This window comes from Muntiacus reevesi, chromosome 5 (assembly GCF_963930625.1).
Source record: "Muntiacus reevesi chromosome 5, mMunRee1.1, whole genome shotgun sequence".
Taxonomy (NCBI): domain Eukaryota; kingdom Metazoa; phylum Chordata; class Mammalia; order Artiodactyla; family Cervidae; genus Muntiacus; species Muntiacus reevesi.
Window position 1 is genome coordinate 114,473,031 of NC_089253.1, and position 15,916 is coordinate 114,488,946.

A 15,916-nucleotide genomic window follows, 5' to 3' on the forward strand; every position below is an offset into this window, starting at 1 on the left:
GTTTCTCACATTAAAAGCTCTTATAGGACTCACAGAAGGAACCCAGGAAAGATTCTAAGCGAGATCAATGATATTAATGAGGAGCTGATTTCAAGAAGGGTAAGGGGATGTGATGTGATGGAAGGGATTCAGACCAGTACGGACTTGGAGCCCGAGTTCCCAGCAGCCTCCAGGGGACCACCTCCTCCTGCCCGGCCCTGGTGACCCGAAGGCCAAGGATGAACTACACACCTCACGGCTTTCCTTTGCTGTGCTCTCTTCCCTTGAGTTCACCCAGCAGATCATTGCCAGGCTAACTCTCCTAGATACAGTGCTAGGGAAGAATGCCTTCATGCTCACGATTCTTCCAGGTTTCTCCTTTGCCCACCAAGTGAGATACTTTTCTAGCTCTATACATTCTACGCTTTAGTTGAACAGCCTGCTGTCCCTTGACGAAGAAGGTCCTCCCTTGACTCTTTCCTCGTGATCTTTCTTTCTGATCCGTGCCCGCCTTCTAGGACCTCTAGCTCTGCTGTTGAATTCTCACCCGTCTATCAAGGCCTATTTCAGTTACTCTCCTTTGGTGTCTTGTCTGAGTATCTTGATCCATCCTCATGGGTCTTTGAATTCCTATCATAATTTACACTTATCTAGATTTACCTAAAATTATTTATACTTATTTATGTAGATAAATGGGGCTTCCCAGGTGGCTCAGAGAGAAAGAATTCACCTGTCAATGCTTGGGTTCCATCCCTGGGTTGGGAAGACCCCATGGGGCTGCAAAGAGTCTGATATGACTGAGTAACTTAGCAGCAGCATGTAGATAAATAATTATATTTATATAATTACATAATATGGATAAATGATTGTATTTATCTATAATTATGTATCTACATTTAGCTATAGTTATTATCTCTATGTAAATTACAGCATCGATTACACGTCTTCTTCCATTATAAGCAAGATTGCTTTATAGAGTACCTTTTCTACTAGATTGAAAACTGCTTGATTGGACCTTTTATATTTGTCTGTGTTTTTTCTTTCATTTTTTGTTGTGAAATATGGTTATATTATGAAAATATGCACAAACAAAATATATTATTTAATACATTACTATTATGCAAAGAAAACAGCAAGTAGCCAGCACCCAGGTCAAGAAATAAAACACTGCCAATATCTCTGAAGCCCCCTTCACTTACCCCTACGTGTCCCTTCCTGCCTTTCTCCACCATATTCACTTGTTTCTTCTCTTTGGCACCTGCCATGGCAGCTTGGGCTTAACAAGTGGTCAGGAAATGCTTGAAGGGTGGACCAACAGATGACAAGGTAGATGCTGCCTAAAGACACATCAGCTGAATTCATTATCCTTACTGGAAAACAGGTCTGAACTTTACACCCCTGCTCAGTGGTGGGTCAGACTTCTCTTCATACGTGAAAGAGGCATATTCTGCTGTCACAGATATTTAAAGAGCACTGGGCTTCCCTGATGGCTCAGATGGTAAAGATTCTGCCTGCAATGTGGGAGACCTCGGTTTGATCCCTGGGTTGGGAAGATCCGCTGGAGGAGGGCATGGCAACCCACTCCAGTATTCTTGCCTGGAGAGTTCCATGGACAGAGGAGTCTGGTGGGCTACAGTCCGTGGGGTCACAGAGCCAGACATGACTGAGCGACTAACACATGGGTGAAGCACACTCAGCAACGGGGCGTCAGGATCCTGAGACAGGAAAAGCTGGGTTTTGTTAAGTGGTGTTCTGAAAGTAAGAGAGAAACAGTGGCTCCTTGGGGGTGGGTTGGGGCTCTCATGTGCCCCTACCAAGAGCCTTGCAGGCACCTGATTCTTGGAACTAGTGACAGGGAAGGATTCAGGCTGTAACTGTGCTCCCGGGAAAGTTGGCATCTTGAGGTTGAATCTGATTTTCAGGATTTCTTGAAAGCCCCTAAGCAGGCAAACGCCTAGAATGACCCAAGGGTAATAGAACCAGGGGTGATCATAGCGTCTCATGCCATCTTGGAGCTGTGACCAGTCACCTTTTCAATATTTATGTTTTATTTTTATCTCTGTATTAGAGGGGCATTATTTGTGCACAGGCTGTTAAAAACAGTTCTGAGGGAAACACACTTCCAGCTGCTTCCTCCTGTTTTCCATCTGCTGCATTTATGTGTCTTTGTATGCCTTTAACTGTTGCTTATCGGTGTAATTGGGATTTTACTGAGGACAGGGAAAAAAATTCCCTAAGGGTAGGTTGCCAGTTCAATTGATCTGAAAGAGATTATCTCGGTTAGTCTCTAATAAACCTTAAACTTCCAAGTAGAGCAATAAATAAATACCAAGTAACTTTAAGTTTTAAGAGTTAACTTGCTTCAGTTATATCTTCGTATTTCTATATTTATGCATCAGCTATTCTTTCTCTCATTTAATCTTAAATATGTAAATCCTCAATTTATCTGGAATTACTTAGTGAAAGGCTGATGTGTGAGTGTGGCAGATTATAATATTCCATCACCACCCCTGATCCTCTTTACCTCTTATTCTTTTCATAGCAGATCAAAAAAGCTGTGTGCGTGCCACAAGAATATATTATTTTAAGAGACTTGGACTTAGAAATTGATTTCCTTGATGAGAAAAAGAAAAGTCTCCTTCTGACCCAAAGGGTCAGTTCATAATCCCATCACTTTACATCAAAAAACCTTTTTTTTTTCTTTTCGGAGAAGATGAGAATATTTCTGAAAAGGAATTAATTTTTCAGCTACAGTAAAAACACTGAGTTGCAGACTTAGCCATCCTGAGAAGAGAGGACTTATTCAGAACACATCTCTTGTGATTAGGACAAGCTCCTGATATATTTTAGGGTCAGGCGGTTTTCTATGGAAATTGGGATTTGTACCACAGAATGAAATTGATATTCTATTTTATTGATGATTTTAAGGCTTAAGTGTGAGTCTTTTTTTTTTTTTTTTTGTAAAGGGATTTCACCGCTTTCAAATATTTAATAGTGATGGTTACAGGGAGCAAGCTCTCCTTGTGTGTGGATTTAAATTAATAGGCTATTAAACAGCACGTGATTTTCATCACCTTCTGACTGAGGTTCAACTGACAACACTTCAGTCTGCATTTCAGGAATGCCTGTCCAGTAAGGACGGTGGCTCTCGATCCTGGAGCATGTTTGAACCACCTGGAGAGCTTTACAAACTGCTGGTGCCCCAGGTCACATTTCTGGAAATTTTGATTCAGCTGGTCTGGAGCCCAAGCCTCACAGCGTTTTAGAAGCTTTCCCAAAGTAATTCTAATGATCATACAGGGCTGAGAACCACTGAAATATGGTCTATTTAGAAATCACATGGCATTCTTTTATCATTGAGTATCTGTTACAGGAGTCTAATATTTGCACTTCTAGACTCCATTGTTTGACTTGCTTGTGTGTGGGTGTTCTGATGGAAGATTTCTAATCCCTTTACTAATATGAGTCAAAGAGCATCTATTTGAATCTCTCAAATAAATATTTTAGTGCTCATTTTACTGGTGTATGTAATGCGGTTGGGCTTCCCTGGTGGCTCAGATGGTAAGGAATCCGCCTGCAATGCAGGAGGTACAAGAGGCTTGGGTTTGATTCCTGGGTTGGGAAGATTGCCTAGAGAAGGGAATGGCAACCCACTTCAGTATTCTTGCCTGGGAAATTACATGGACAGAGGAGTCTGGCAGGCTACTGTCCATAGGGTTGCAGAGTCAGACATGACTGAGCAACTAACACTCACTCATAATGAGGTTAGAAAAATATTTTTCTCAATTCAGGAGATTTGACCCTTGAATAATGGGGGGGGGGGCCTAGGGGGCTAGGGAGTGGATTTCAAATAGTCTACAATCCTTATAACTTAACCATTGGCCCTCCATATCTGTGGTTCTGCATTCACAGATTCAACCAATCATGGATTATGTGGTACTGTAATTTCTATTTAGTGAAAAGAATCTGCATATAAGTGAACTCACAACTTAAGTCCACATTATTCAAGGGTCCACTGTACTAAAAGACTTATTTGTGCTGAGGTATTAACAAAATAACAGAACTGAAGGTTTTTGCCTGTCCTTTGAATCTCACCCAAATTCTCTCTCCTCCAGGAACCAGTAATTCCACCATTACTGATTCGCTTCTTGGTTCTAAGTTCTCACCCCAATTGGTAATCTTTAAATGTCATTTGATATCCTGCCTCAGCACTAGTTCCCAGTGCCCTAGCAGGAAAGAATGTTTCAGATCCTCTGGACGCAGAGTCAAGAAGAAAGGCACAGTTAGGGTGTGTGACTTCACAGGAAAGCGACCTGCTCATGGGGCTTCCCAGGTGGCACTGATGGTTAAGAAGCTGCCTGTTCAGAACACTTGATGACATAAATCAAAGCAAGATCTCTATGACCCACTTCCTAGAGTAATGGAAATAAAACCAAAAGTAAACAAGTGGGACCTGATTAAACTTAAAAGCTTTTGCACAGCAAAGGAAACTATAAGCAAGCTGAAAAGACAACCCTCAGAATGGGAGAAAATAATAGCAAATGAAACAACTGACAAAGGATTAATTTCCAAAATACAAAGGCAGCTTATACAACTCAATACCAGAAAAACAAACAACCCAGTAAAAAAGTGGGATAAAGACCTAAACAGACATTTCTCCAAAGAAGACATTCAGATGGCTTACAAACACATGAAAAAATGCTCAACATTAGATGCTCATTATTAGAGAAATGCAAATCAAAACTATAATGAGATATTACCTCACATTGGTCAGAATGGCCATCATCAAAAAGTCTACAAACAATAAATGCTGGAGAGGGTGTGGAGAAAAGGGAATGCTCTTGCACTGTTGGTGGGAATGTAAATTAATACAGTCACTATGGAAGATAGTATGGAGATTCCTTAAAAAACTAGGAATAAAACCACCTTATGACCCAGCAAGCCCATTCCTAGGCATTTACCTTGAGGAAACCAAAATTGAAAAAGACACATGTATCCCATTGTTCATTGCAGCAGTATTTACAAGAGCTAGAACATGGAAGCAATCTAGATGTCCATCAACAGATGAATGGATAAAGGAGTTGTGGCACATATACACAATGGAATATTACTCAGCCATAAAAAGGAATGCATATGAGTAAGTTTTAATGAGGTGGATGAACCTAGAACCTATTATACAGAGTGAAGTAAGTCAGAAAGGGAAAGAAAAATATCATATACAAATGCATATATATGGAATCTAGAAAAATGGTACTGAAGAATTTATTTTCAGGGCAGCAATGGAGAAACAGACATAGAGAATAGACTTACAGACGTGGGGAGAAGAGAGGAGAGGAGAGGGTGAGACGTATGGAGAGAGTAACTTGGAAACTTACATTTCCATATGTAAGGTAGATAGCCAACGGGAATTTGCTGTATGGCTCAGGAAACTCAAACAGGACTCTGTATCAACTGAGAGGGGTGGGATGGGGAGGAAGATGGGAGGGAGATTCAAAAGGGAGGGGATATATGGATAACTATGTCTGATTCATGCTGAGGTTTGACAGAAAACAATAGGATTCTGTAAAGCAATTATCTTTCAATTAAAAAGTAAATAAATTTTTTTTAAAAAGGTAAAAACATGGCAAACTGTTATCTGTCATCACTTGAAAGTGGAAAGTAGCTCTTATAACCACCAGCACCACCAAAATATAGTTAAGTTCATAATATAATAAAGATTTATTTATTTAAAAAAAAAGTTAAGAATAGTTCTTTAAATAGCTGTTTAAGAGCAGCATTGGGACTTCCCTGGTGGTCCAATGGTTAAGAATTTGCCTTCCATTGCAAGGGGCACGAGTTCAATCCCTGATCAGGGAGCTAAGATTCCACATACCTTGCGGCCAAAAAAAACAAAAGCAATATTGTAGCAAATTCAATAACGACTTAAAATTAAAAAAAAGAGCAGCATTTACTTTTAATCACTATGGTTAAAGTTGTTTAGTTGCTAAAGAGAAAAAAACAGAACCTGCCTGCTAAAGCAGGAGACATAAGAGACGCGGGTTTGGTCCCTGGGTCAGGAAGATCCCGTGGAGGAGGGCCTGGCAACCCACTCCAGTGTTCTTACCTGGAGAATTCCATGGACAGAGGAGCCTGGTGGGCTACAGTCCATGGGGTTGCAAAGAGTCAGACACGACTGAAGCCGCTTAGCATGCTGGCATGCAACATGTGCGGGAGCACAGGGTGCTATGTTTAGAAGGACCCTGTGCTTGGCTTCATGTTCTGCTATTTTGACATTCTTGATAATAATATTTTAACCAGGGTCCTGCTGGCCCCAGGTGTGGCCTCTAAGGACAAACTGTGCACTGCCATCCAGTGTGGCCTCTGCCCGGGACTGAGGGGACTCAGAGCGAGTTAATGAGTTGTAAGACCCATGGAAGGACTAGAGTCCCTGTGGCTCTAGAGTCCCTCTGGCTGCAAGCTACCAGAGACAAGGGGCTTAGGCTAATACCCACTATTACCAAGGGAACTTAGGAGGGCATATATGGTGCCTTCTCTCCTCCTCAATGACACTGTGGACAACTGCTCATTGACCAAAGACCAGCTATAAGCCTGGCCCTAGGCTAAGCACTGGGGATGTCATACCAAGCTATCATGGAGGATACACCCAGCAGCAAAACAGTCAACCATAGTCACCCAGGGAAAGGGCTCTGGCACAGAATGTAGGAGAGCAGCAGACCAGGGGTGTTCCCGGCCATGGGGACACCAGACAAGGACGCCTCACTCAACTTGCCAGGGTCAGGAGAGCAGATGGTTGTACTCAGGGAGAAGGACAACTAGCAACTGGCCACGTGAAGAGGAGGAATTAGAGTATCCCGGAGAGAGGGAGCAGAACCTGCAAAGGCACGGGGGCACAAGAGAGAAAACTGCCTTAGAGGAAATGAAATGACGTGCAGCGTGGCTGGAAATGCCAGCGAAGCGGAGCGTTAAGAGATTACTTTGGAGAGGAAGATGGGAGTAAGGTGTTCAGTGGGGCTCACAAGTCACAAAAGATAAGATCTCATCGTGACATTTCACTACTCCACAGAACTAAGCAACGGCTTTGCATGCATTCTATCATTTCATCTTCATAAAGACCTTATGGATAGGAAAAGAGCCAGGGGTCAACCCCATTGACGGGGTGGGGGGTGGGGGTGGAAACTGTGACTTAGGTGAAGTAACTTGCCCAAGGTAATACAGCTAGTAAAATGTAGAATTAGGATTCAAATGCAGATGTGTCTCTTCAAGAGGCCAGAGTCCCAAACCACCGTATCACATAGTTAACGAAATTTGGACTTTAACTTTGAAGAAATGGGAAATTATTAAAGGATTTTAAATGCTAGGTGACATAGAGCGCTTAGAATTTTAGGAGGAGTCTGCTATAACACTCTGAGTTTCATTAAGCGCTTCTAGGGTTCGTTTCATCGACTGAGGGGCTACTTCTTTTCCCTCTTCCTTCTCTGGCCTATTTTTTGGAGCCTGAAAGTCTCAAAGAAACCCAAACTGGTCATCTTGATTTCTAATGGGGAAACTGGATAAAATTAGGTGGGGCAGACCATGGAACTTAAAGGCTGGAAATGAAGATTTCAGTTTGTCTGTGGGTTCAGCCTCATTATGGAGAATCATCTCTATGTGGCAGGCTGATATATGAGAGACAAGAAATAAAATGATCCCAAATGGTAGTTTTCCTTGTGTAATTAAAAACAATACGTCTTTACATAGCCCTGCAAAATTTAGTAAAAATGAGCACATAAAACAAAACACACAAGTAAAAATCAACTAAAAGCCTCTCCTGTCTACCCTCCACCCCTCCACCGCCCCCCACCCCTTCCCGCCATTTCTTACACAGAGTCATTTTCTACCTGGCACTTCCCCTCCAAACCTCCTTGAAAGATTCTTCATCCACCACCCCAGTCTCCTCCCCTGTAACTTTCTCCACTGTCTTTTCATCTCTGAGACCTTCTGTACCTGATATTCTCAGTGTTTGCGCTTCCAGAGGAGTAGCGTGATCAAATGGAAAAATGCTTTGGGGTCTCCCACAACTGGGTTCAAGTCTCAGGAGGCTTTGACTGGGGCTCCATTTCCTTATGTTACAAAAATGTAAGTTCGTATCCACCCAGAAGGCTTGCGGGACTAAATGAGACGTATCTGAGAGGATTTGGTCTCTTGTCCCTTACCTTTTGGTTGGTTCCATTTCCTTCTTCCAACTGAGATCTCTTCCCTGTAGCTCAGATGGTGAAGAATCTGTTCTGAATGCAGGAGACCTGGGTTTGATCCCTGGGTCAGGAAGATCCCTGGAGAAGGGAATGGCTACCCTCTCCAGTACTCTTGCCTGGAGAATCCCATGGACAGAGGAGCCTGGTGGGCTACAGTCCATGGGGTCGCATAGAGTTGGACAGGACTGAGCTACTCCTGCTACTAACTGAGACCTGAGCTCAAGCGCCTTGCCCATCTAACACTTCTCAGATCCATAATCTGCCCTCATGAGTGTCCCTGAACCAGATCCTTCTCCACTCTCTGTCCCTTCAGCAGTCAGAGGCCCTGTGGTAATACCTGACTTTGCATATTTACCCCTTTTGATGGGTATATTAGGAACTTCTCCAGTCAGGCTCCTTGGAGGCAGAAGCCAAGTCTGATAATATTTTAAAACATCCTACAGTGTCCGCTGCAGGGGTGTGTATACAGAAAGAAAGTCACAAGTGGAGCTTCATCAGCCTTCGGGAAAGGGCACATGTAATGTGTAAGGGACTGGATAGTTACCCACCATTAATGTTAATGAAATACAATTTACTGGAATTCCTTAAGCTTTTTATTTTATGCTTATTCAGGGCTTATGACTTTGCCCATGGCTTCTTATTTATCAGCTCATGTATCACCATTATCGAGTTCCTCAAAAGCTTGTTGAAATACAAGCTCATTGTTCTTTGTTCCAGGAGAGGCAGGTGTGGTTACACTTGATTTTTATAGAAGAGTCCTCAACGAATCTTTCAGGATGTGGGGCTCTCATTAACGTCAAATGTAGAGAAGTGCAGATTTTTTCCTTCTTTTTTTCCACTTGCACATAATTCCATTAGAAAGGAGAAACCCAAAGAGGGAGATAGGGAGGAGTGGGACTGTTCAGCTGTGTCCGACCAGCCCAGGTCCTCAGGAGTAGCACCCACAGCAGCACCAATGACCACGCGTGAACACGGGCACTTAGCAGGAAGCCGGGCACCACGGGAATCCTTTCAGTTCTCCTCACCATCCTGTCAGTAGGTACTCTTCTCCCCACTTCACAGATGAGAAAACTGTGGCGCAGAGAAGTTAGGTGTTTCACCTAATTTTCCTCAGCCACAAAGAGCACGCCAGCGTGCAGCCCAGATATTCGGTTCCGGAACCCGAACGCCTCATGCCTGTGGTGTGCCGCCCAAGTAGCACCGTGGCTGCTGAGCCTGGCTCGTCGGGTTGCTTGAGTTTAGTCAGACCGTGAGAGGGAAGGCCGGGCTCAGGGAGCCAGGGGCTCTCTCAGGAACGCGCCAGCCGCCGCTCTCCCCGTGCCCAGACCTGCATGCGCGTGCCTGTGTGAGGGTCACAGGAGGGCATCCGAGAGCCCTTCATACAGGGCTGTATTTCCTTGCTGTTGTTCGGTCGCTGAGTCATGTCCGACTCTTGGCGACCCCATGTACTGCAGCGCGCCAGGCCTCCCTATTCCTCACCATCTCCAGGAGTTCGCCCAAATCACCTCCATTGAATCCGTCCATTGAGTCTGTACTTCCTGGTGTTCAAGAAATAACCTGTGTGTGGGGAGGGGTCTCCGCTCAGGTCCGCCCCACCTTCATGTATCCAGGGAAGCTCTCCTTTCTCTTGAACCAGGAAGTGGCCTCAGAAAGCTCTAGAAAGCCACCTTCAATGGATGACAGTAGGTGTGGGGGATGAAAGCTGTTTGTTATGCTTGCCCTAGCTCCCAGGGTGTAGAAATCTTGTTATATTTGTATTTAGTGCTAAATATATAGTTGGTCTTCACCAAATGAATGATTGAATGAATGAATCCTTATGGAACTCAAGCCCATTTGCATTTACCATGGATTCTACTGTGTGACTCCGATTAAAACCAATGGTTTTAATCAAGGCAGAATATCTTCTTTAAACACAAGGATTAGCCTCCATGAAAAGAGAAATGTAAACAGGACTCTAATTAGAGAATTTACTAATTATTCTTCCCTGCTGAGGACATTAGCTGGGGTTTAGTCTTTAGCTGCGACAGCTATACGACTTTCCCTTTATCTCCAGAAAGGGAAAAATTGACTGGAAAGATTCATTTCAATACCCTGATTCCTTTCCCGCTCTCTCTCACCCTCAAAAAAAAAAAAAAAAAAGATATTCCAGCATGAAAGATCACAGACTCAGTCCCAAACAGTGGACCCAGGTTGATGGCATTCAGGAAACTGCTCACTCTTGGAGCCCCAACTGCTGAGGCAAAGATAAATCGGCAGGAAGATTTCTTTGGAATGATGTGAATTTAATGAATCATGAAAAATATCCCCAGCTGTTCTTAAATTTAAGGGAGATTGAGTGATAACAAAAGATAGTTTCCCTCCCTCTTAGATGTAGGTTGGAGCGGAAAGAGCCGTGGTTAAAAAAAAAAAAAACCCCGAGGCCAAAAGCTTGCCTTTTCTTTCCCATCTCTTCTATTGTTGAAGGGGAAAAAAGCTGTCTGCAGTCAGCAGCCACTGAAGGGCATGATGAAGAGTGTTTGCTATTACCAGACTTGAAGAATTCTCTACTCTGATTTCAAAGATCAGGCTGCCCTTGCAGGCAAACATTTAGAAAGTGACAGGCTTTTCTCTCACCCCCTCCCAACCCCCAACCACCACCATCCTTACAATTTTATCCAACTCCTTTATTAACACATTGACTGGCTGAAATTAAAAATAATGATTCTTCCTTTCCTCATCCCAGCTGCTGCACCCCTGACTTCCCCAGCCCTCGAAATCCTTATTAACCCATTGATTAGTGTGGGCTCCAGGACTGTCCTCAGCTGGGAGATCTAAGCCAGGCCTTTGTGGTGTTGGCTAAGCTTCAGGGATTCCCAATTTAGATCCCAGAGATCTGTACTGGAGGGCTCAGAGGAGGGCTTGCAGGACACGTGTGACTTCCCTTCTTAGCCCTTCGTACCCTCCAGCCCTCTGCCTTGGCTCTCGTGGGCTGAACCTGCCATGGACCACCCAGGAGGCTGGCCCTGGGCACAGCGTTCAGGTGCTCAGTTGGTTCTCCTTCCCTGAAAAAGCACAAGGAAGGTGGGTAGTTCTGAGGACCTGGAGAGAATGCCTGCTCACCTCTGTTACCCTGTGGTCTGTTCCCTGTCTAGAGAAATTTTCCTTTCCTTCAAGGTAGGTAAAAAAGGCTAACAGATGATAAGCATGACTTTTTTTTTTTTCTTAAGTCAATTTTTAACTTCTAAGAATAAGTGGGAGATGTGCTTGAGAGACAGAAAAGCTAGCTTCCCTGGGTTAGAAGGGGTTCAGAGAGGAGCATGGGTGATGCAGATGGTGATATGCTGAATATTGAAGACAAACAATAAAACCGAAGACTTACAATGTACTAGACACAATGTTAAACGCTTCTTACCTGTGATGCATCAAAAAAAAAAAAAAAAAAAGTAAACAAACTCAAAACAAAAGACAAAATGAAAGCACAATCCCTCTAAGAAGTGGATAATTGCAGTTGCCTATTGAACAAAGTGAACCTGGCAAGATTTTAGCAATAGAAAACTTAATCTTTTTCATCACTCTTTCCAAACACTGTTGGATCACTTTTCCTTCCTACTGGGTGATAAGTTAGGCAGATCCATAGCCTGGGCTAACCACTTTCACATATTAAAAAATAATATCAGTTAAGATGGTGCAGCACTTCATAGATCAACAAATTGATTTTTGAAAGTGCAAAAGCAATTCATTGGGAGCAGAATCCTTTCAACAAATGGTGCTAGAGCTACTGGACACTCACAGGAAAAATGAACTGGCCTGTTTCACATGTTATACAAATTAACTCATCACGGATCATGTATTAAACGTAAAACTTTTTGAAGAAAACTTAGGAGAAAGTCTTTGAGATCCAGGACTTGGTGAAGTCCTCTTATTTTATTTATTTATTTATTGCATCAAATGCATGAATTAATTTTTTTATAATTTGTTCTTTTTTTTATTTTTTGTTTTTTATTTTTTTTATTAGTTGGAGGCTAATTACTTCACAACATTGCAGTGGGTTTTGTCATACATTGACATGAATCAGCCATAGAGTTACATGTATTCCCCATCCCGATCTCCCCTCCCCCCTCCCTCTCCACCCGACTCCCCTGGGTCTTCCCAGTGCACCAGGCCCGAGCACTTGACTCATGCATCCCACCTGGGCTGGTGATCTGTTTCATCATAGATAATATACATGCTGTTCTTTCGAAGCATCCCACCCTCACCTTCTCCCACAGAGTTCAGAAGTCTGTTCTGTACTTCTGTGTCTCTTTTTCTGTTTTGCATATAGGGTTATTGTTACCATCTTTCTAAATTCCATATATATGTGTTAGTATGCTGTAGTGTTCTTTATCTTTCTGGCTTACTTCACTCTGTATAATGGGCTCCAGTTTCATCCATCTCTTTATAATTTGTTCTTTAACTGAAGGAAAATTGTTTTACAATATTGAGTTGGTTTCTGCCATAAGACAATACAATTTATCCATAATTATATATATATATATATCACTTCCTCCTGAGCCTCCCTCCCCTCATCCTCCACCCCTGAAGTCATCACAGAGTGCTCGGCTGGGCTCCCTGAGTTACATAGCAACTTCTCACCAGCTATCTATTTTACACATCGTAGTGTATATGTGTCGGTGCTATTTTCTCCATTCATTCCATTCTTTAGCTATGACACCAAAGCCTGATCCATAAAAGAAAAAAAAATTGATAAATTGAATGAAAGTACAGACTGCAAGAAAATATTTGCAAACTGTGTATCTGAAAATGGACTCATATTTAGGATATATGGAGAATTCTCAGAGCTCAACAGTTAAAATGAAAACAAACCATTCAGTTGTAAAATGGACAAACAGCATAAAGAAACATTTACCAAAGATGTGATGGCAAATGAACATACGAAAAGATATTCACCATCACCAGGGAGGTGAAAATTAAGATTATAATGAGATTTTACTATACATCTATTCTGATAGGTGTATAATAAAGTTTAGTTGTTGTTAGAACAGCCAAAATAAAAAAAAACACTAAGACTACAAAATGCTGGCAAGGTTGTGGAGAATCTGGATCTCTCACATATTGCTGATAAGAACTTAAAAGGTTACAGCCACTCCGGAAAATAGTTTGACCGTTTCTCAAAAAAACAAAAACCCAAACAAACCCAAACAAACCAAAACTAAAGATAAGACTTAAAGTACAATCACACCTTCATACTCCTGGGCATTTATCCTGGAAAAATGAAACATGTCCACATAAAACTTATACATGATTGCTCATAATAGTTTGTTTTTTAGTCTAAAAATGGAAATGATCAATGTTCTACAACAAGTGAATGGTTAAACAAAAGTGGTACATCCATCCCATGAATACTACTCTACAGTAAATTGGAAGGAACTCTTGATACACCCAACAACTTGGATGGATCTCAAGGGCATTATACTGATTTTTAAAAAAGCCAATCTCCAAAGGTCACAAGGTGTATGGTGTATTTATGTAACAGTCTTAAAATTACAAAATTATGGAGATGGAGTACAAATGAGTGATTTCCAGGGGTTAGAAATGGTGGGAATGGGAGTGATGAGGGAAAGGGTTTGATAGAAAAGTGTAGCCCCCGGCAGATCTTTGTGGTGATGGAGCAGTTCTGTATCTTGATTCCCCTGGTAGTTGGTGTTTACATGAATCCACCTGTGTGATAAAATGATTCAGAACTACACAAACACAGGGCACCAGCGTCAGCATCCTGGTTTTGACGTTGTCCTGTAACGTTACATTTAACGGTCAAAGGAAACTGGATTAAAAAAAAAAACCCTGAGAACTCTCTGTACTATCTCTACAACTTTCTGTGAGTCTACAATTATTTCAAAATTAAAAATAGAAAATAAAATAATGCATCTTGCAGTATGCAGTATTTCTTTCCAGAGACATATGAAAACTTCAATGTCTCATCCTATATACAGAGGGAGACGAGTCAGAAGCAGAGCTTCTTCCCTCCCTAGCCCTGCCAGGTCAGGAAGTCTGCCACATTATTAGAGCAGGCTAAGTCCTGCTGTTGAGCTTCCCTGGTAGCTCAGACTGTAAAAGCCTCTGCTAGAAATGTGGGAGATCTGAGTTTGATCCCTGGGTGGGGAAGATTCCTGGAGAAGGAAATGGCAACCCACTCCAGTACTCTTGCCTGAAAAATTTCATGAATGGAGGACCCTCGTAGGCTACAGTCCATCGGATCGCAAAGAGTCAAACATGACTGAGTGACTTCACTTTCACTTTCTTTCAAGCCCTGCTGTACTAAAAACAAAACAACTTGAAATTTTAGTATTTTAGCATAAAAAAATCCTTTGCCACTTATGTCCACTGAGGGTAGGGCAACTCTCTTCCAGGCTGTGATCTGGGTATCCAGGCTCCTTCCATCTTGTGGCTCTGACATCTTAAACCTATTTTCTCCATGATTGTTCCTGAAAAGTGAAAGCGAAAGTCACTCAGTCGTGTTCGACTCTTTGTGACCCCATGGACTACACAATCCATGGAATTCTCCAGGCCAGAATACTGGAGTGGGGAGCTGTTTCCTTCTTCAGGGAAGCCTGCTCATTCTTGGAGGGGAAGACAAATAGTGGAGGATCAAGCAGGAGACTTTGGGGGTAGGCCCACATCACTCTCACTTACACTCTATTGCCCAGAAGGTAGGCATCAGAATGCAGATTAATTGCAAGCAAAACTGGGAAAGACCATCTTCCTCCACACCCAGGAATGACAAGCGTGGCTGCAGTAAGGATTCTGTGGTAGAGTTTGTGAGTGGTGGGTGATGAGATGCTGCGTTCCCACAGAGAGAGGTGACTTGGCTAGCTTCTTTTCTTCTTCCTCATCACTCACATCTGCTAAGTCTGATCTCCCCAAGGAGGCAAGAAATGAGTAGAGGAAAGAAAAATGTCTCCCCCTGGTGTGTAACCTGTGGTTGGCTCCATGCCTGGCCCTGGTATCTTGGTGGGTTGTCTGGAGACACTTTCCCCCAGCAGGGACCTCCTATGGCACCACTTCTTTACACAGTGAGTTACCTTCCAGCTGACAATGTGTGACGCTCACTCCCCTTCTGCATCTACAGGCACACCCAAGCCTCTTTCTGTGGCGTTATCTCGCCCTGCCATCCGAGACAGGCGTGGTGAGTCCTCTTGGGCAGGGTCCTTTGAGGTGACTCAAAGCTGAGCCGCAGGAAAACTCAGCATCTTTATTCCACCAGAAGCTGGAGGGCTGGCTGCCCTTGTTTTGTCATGAAAAGAAGCTTTAACCAGACTCTTGTCTTAGCGCTTTTCAGGCAAGAGTCAGGCAACCCAGGCCATTTTCCCCCAAGAACTCTATCACTCTGCTCTTCACTACAGCCCTAGGGTCTCCTCACTTGGCTTGAGGAAGGAAAACCCCGTTTCCTGTCTGTGTAGGTGAGCAGGAAGGGGGAAAAAAATCCATCCTCTTTAGACTTACTCAACTCAGTGTCCTGGTCTCCTGTTTCATATGGGCAGGAATGAGTGACATTGCGGGACATGTACCTAGCTTTGCCATCTGACACCAAACCCTGGGCTTTGGTGGGTGACTGGACTCCTCTCTTCAGAATATGGGGCTGTTTAACCCCTGTTGTCTTCAGCTTTGAGGTCCCAGCCAAAATGCAGAGTGAACTGGGAATGTTGCACCGAATACCCTGTTAAATAACA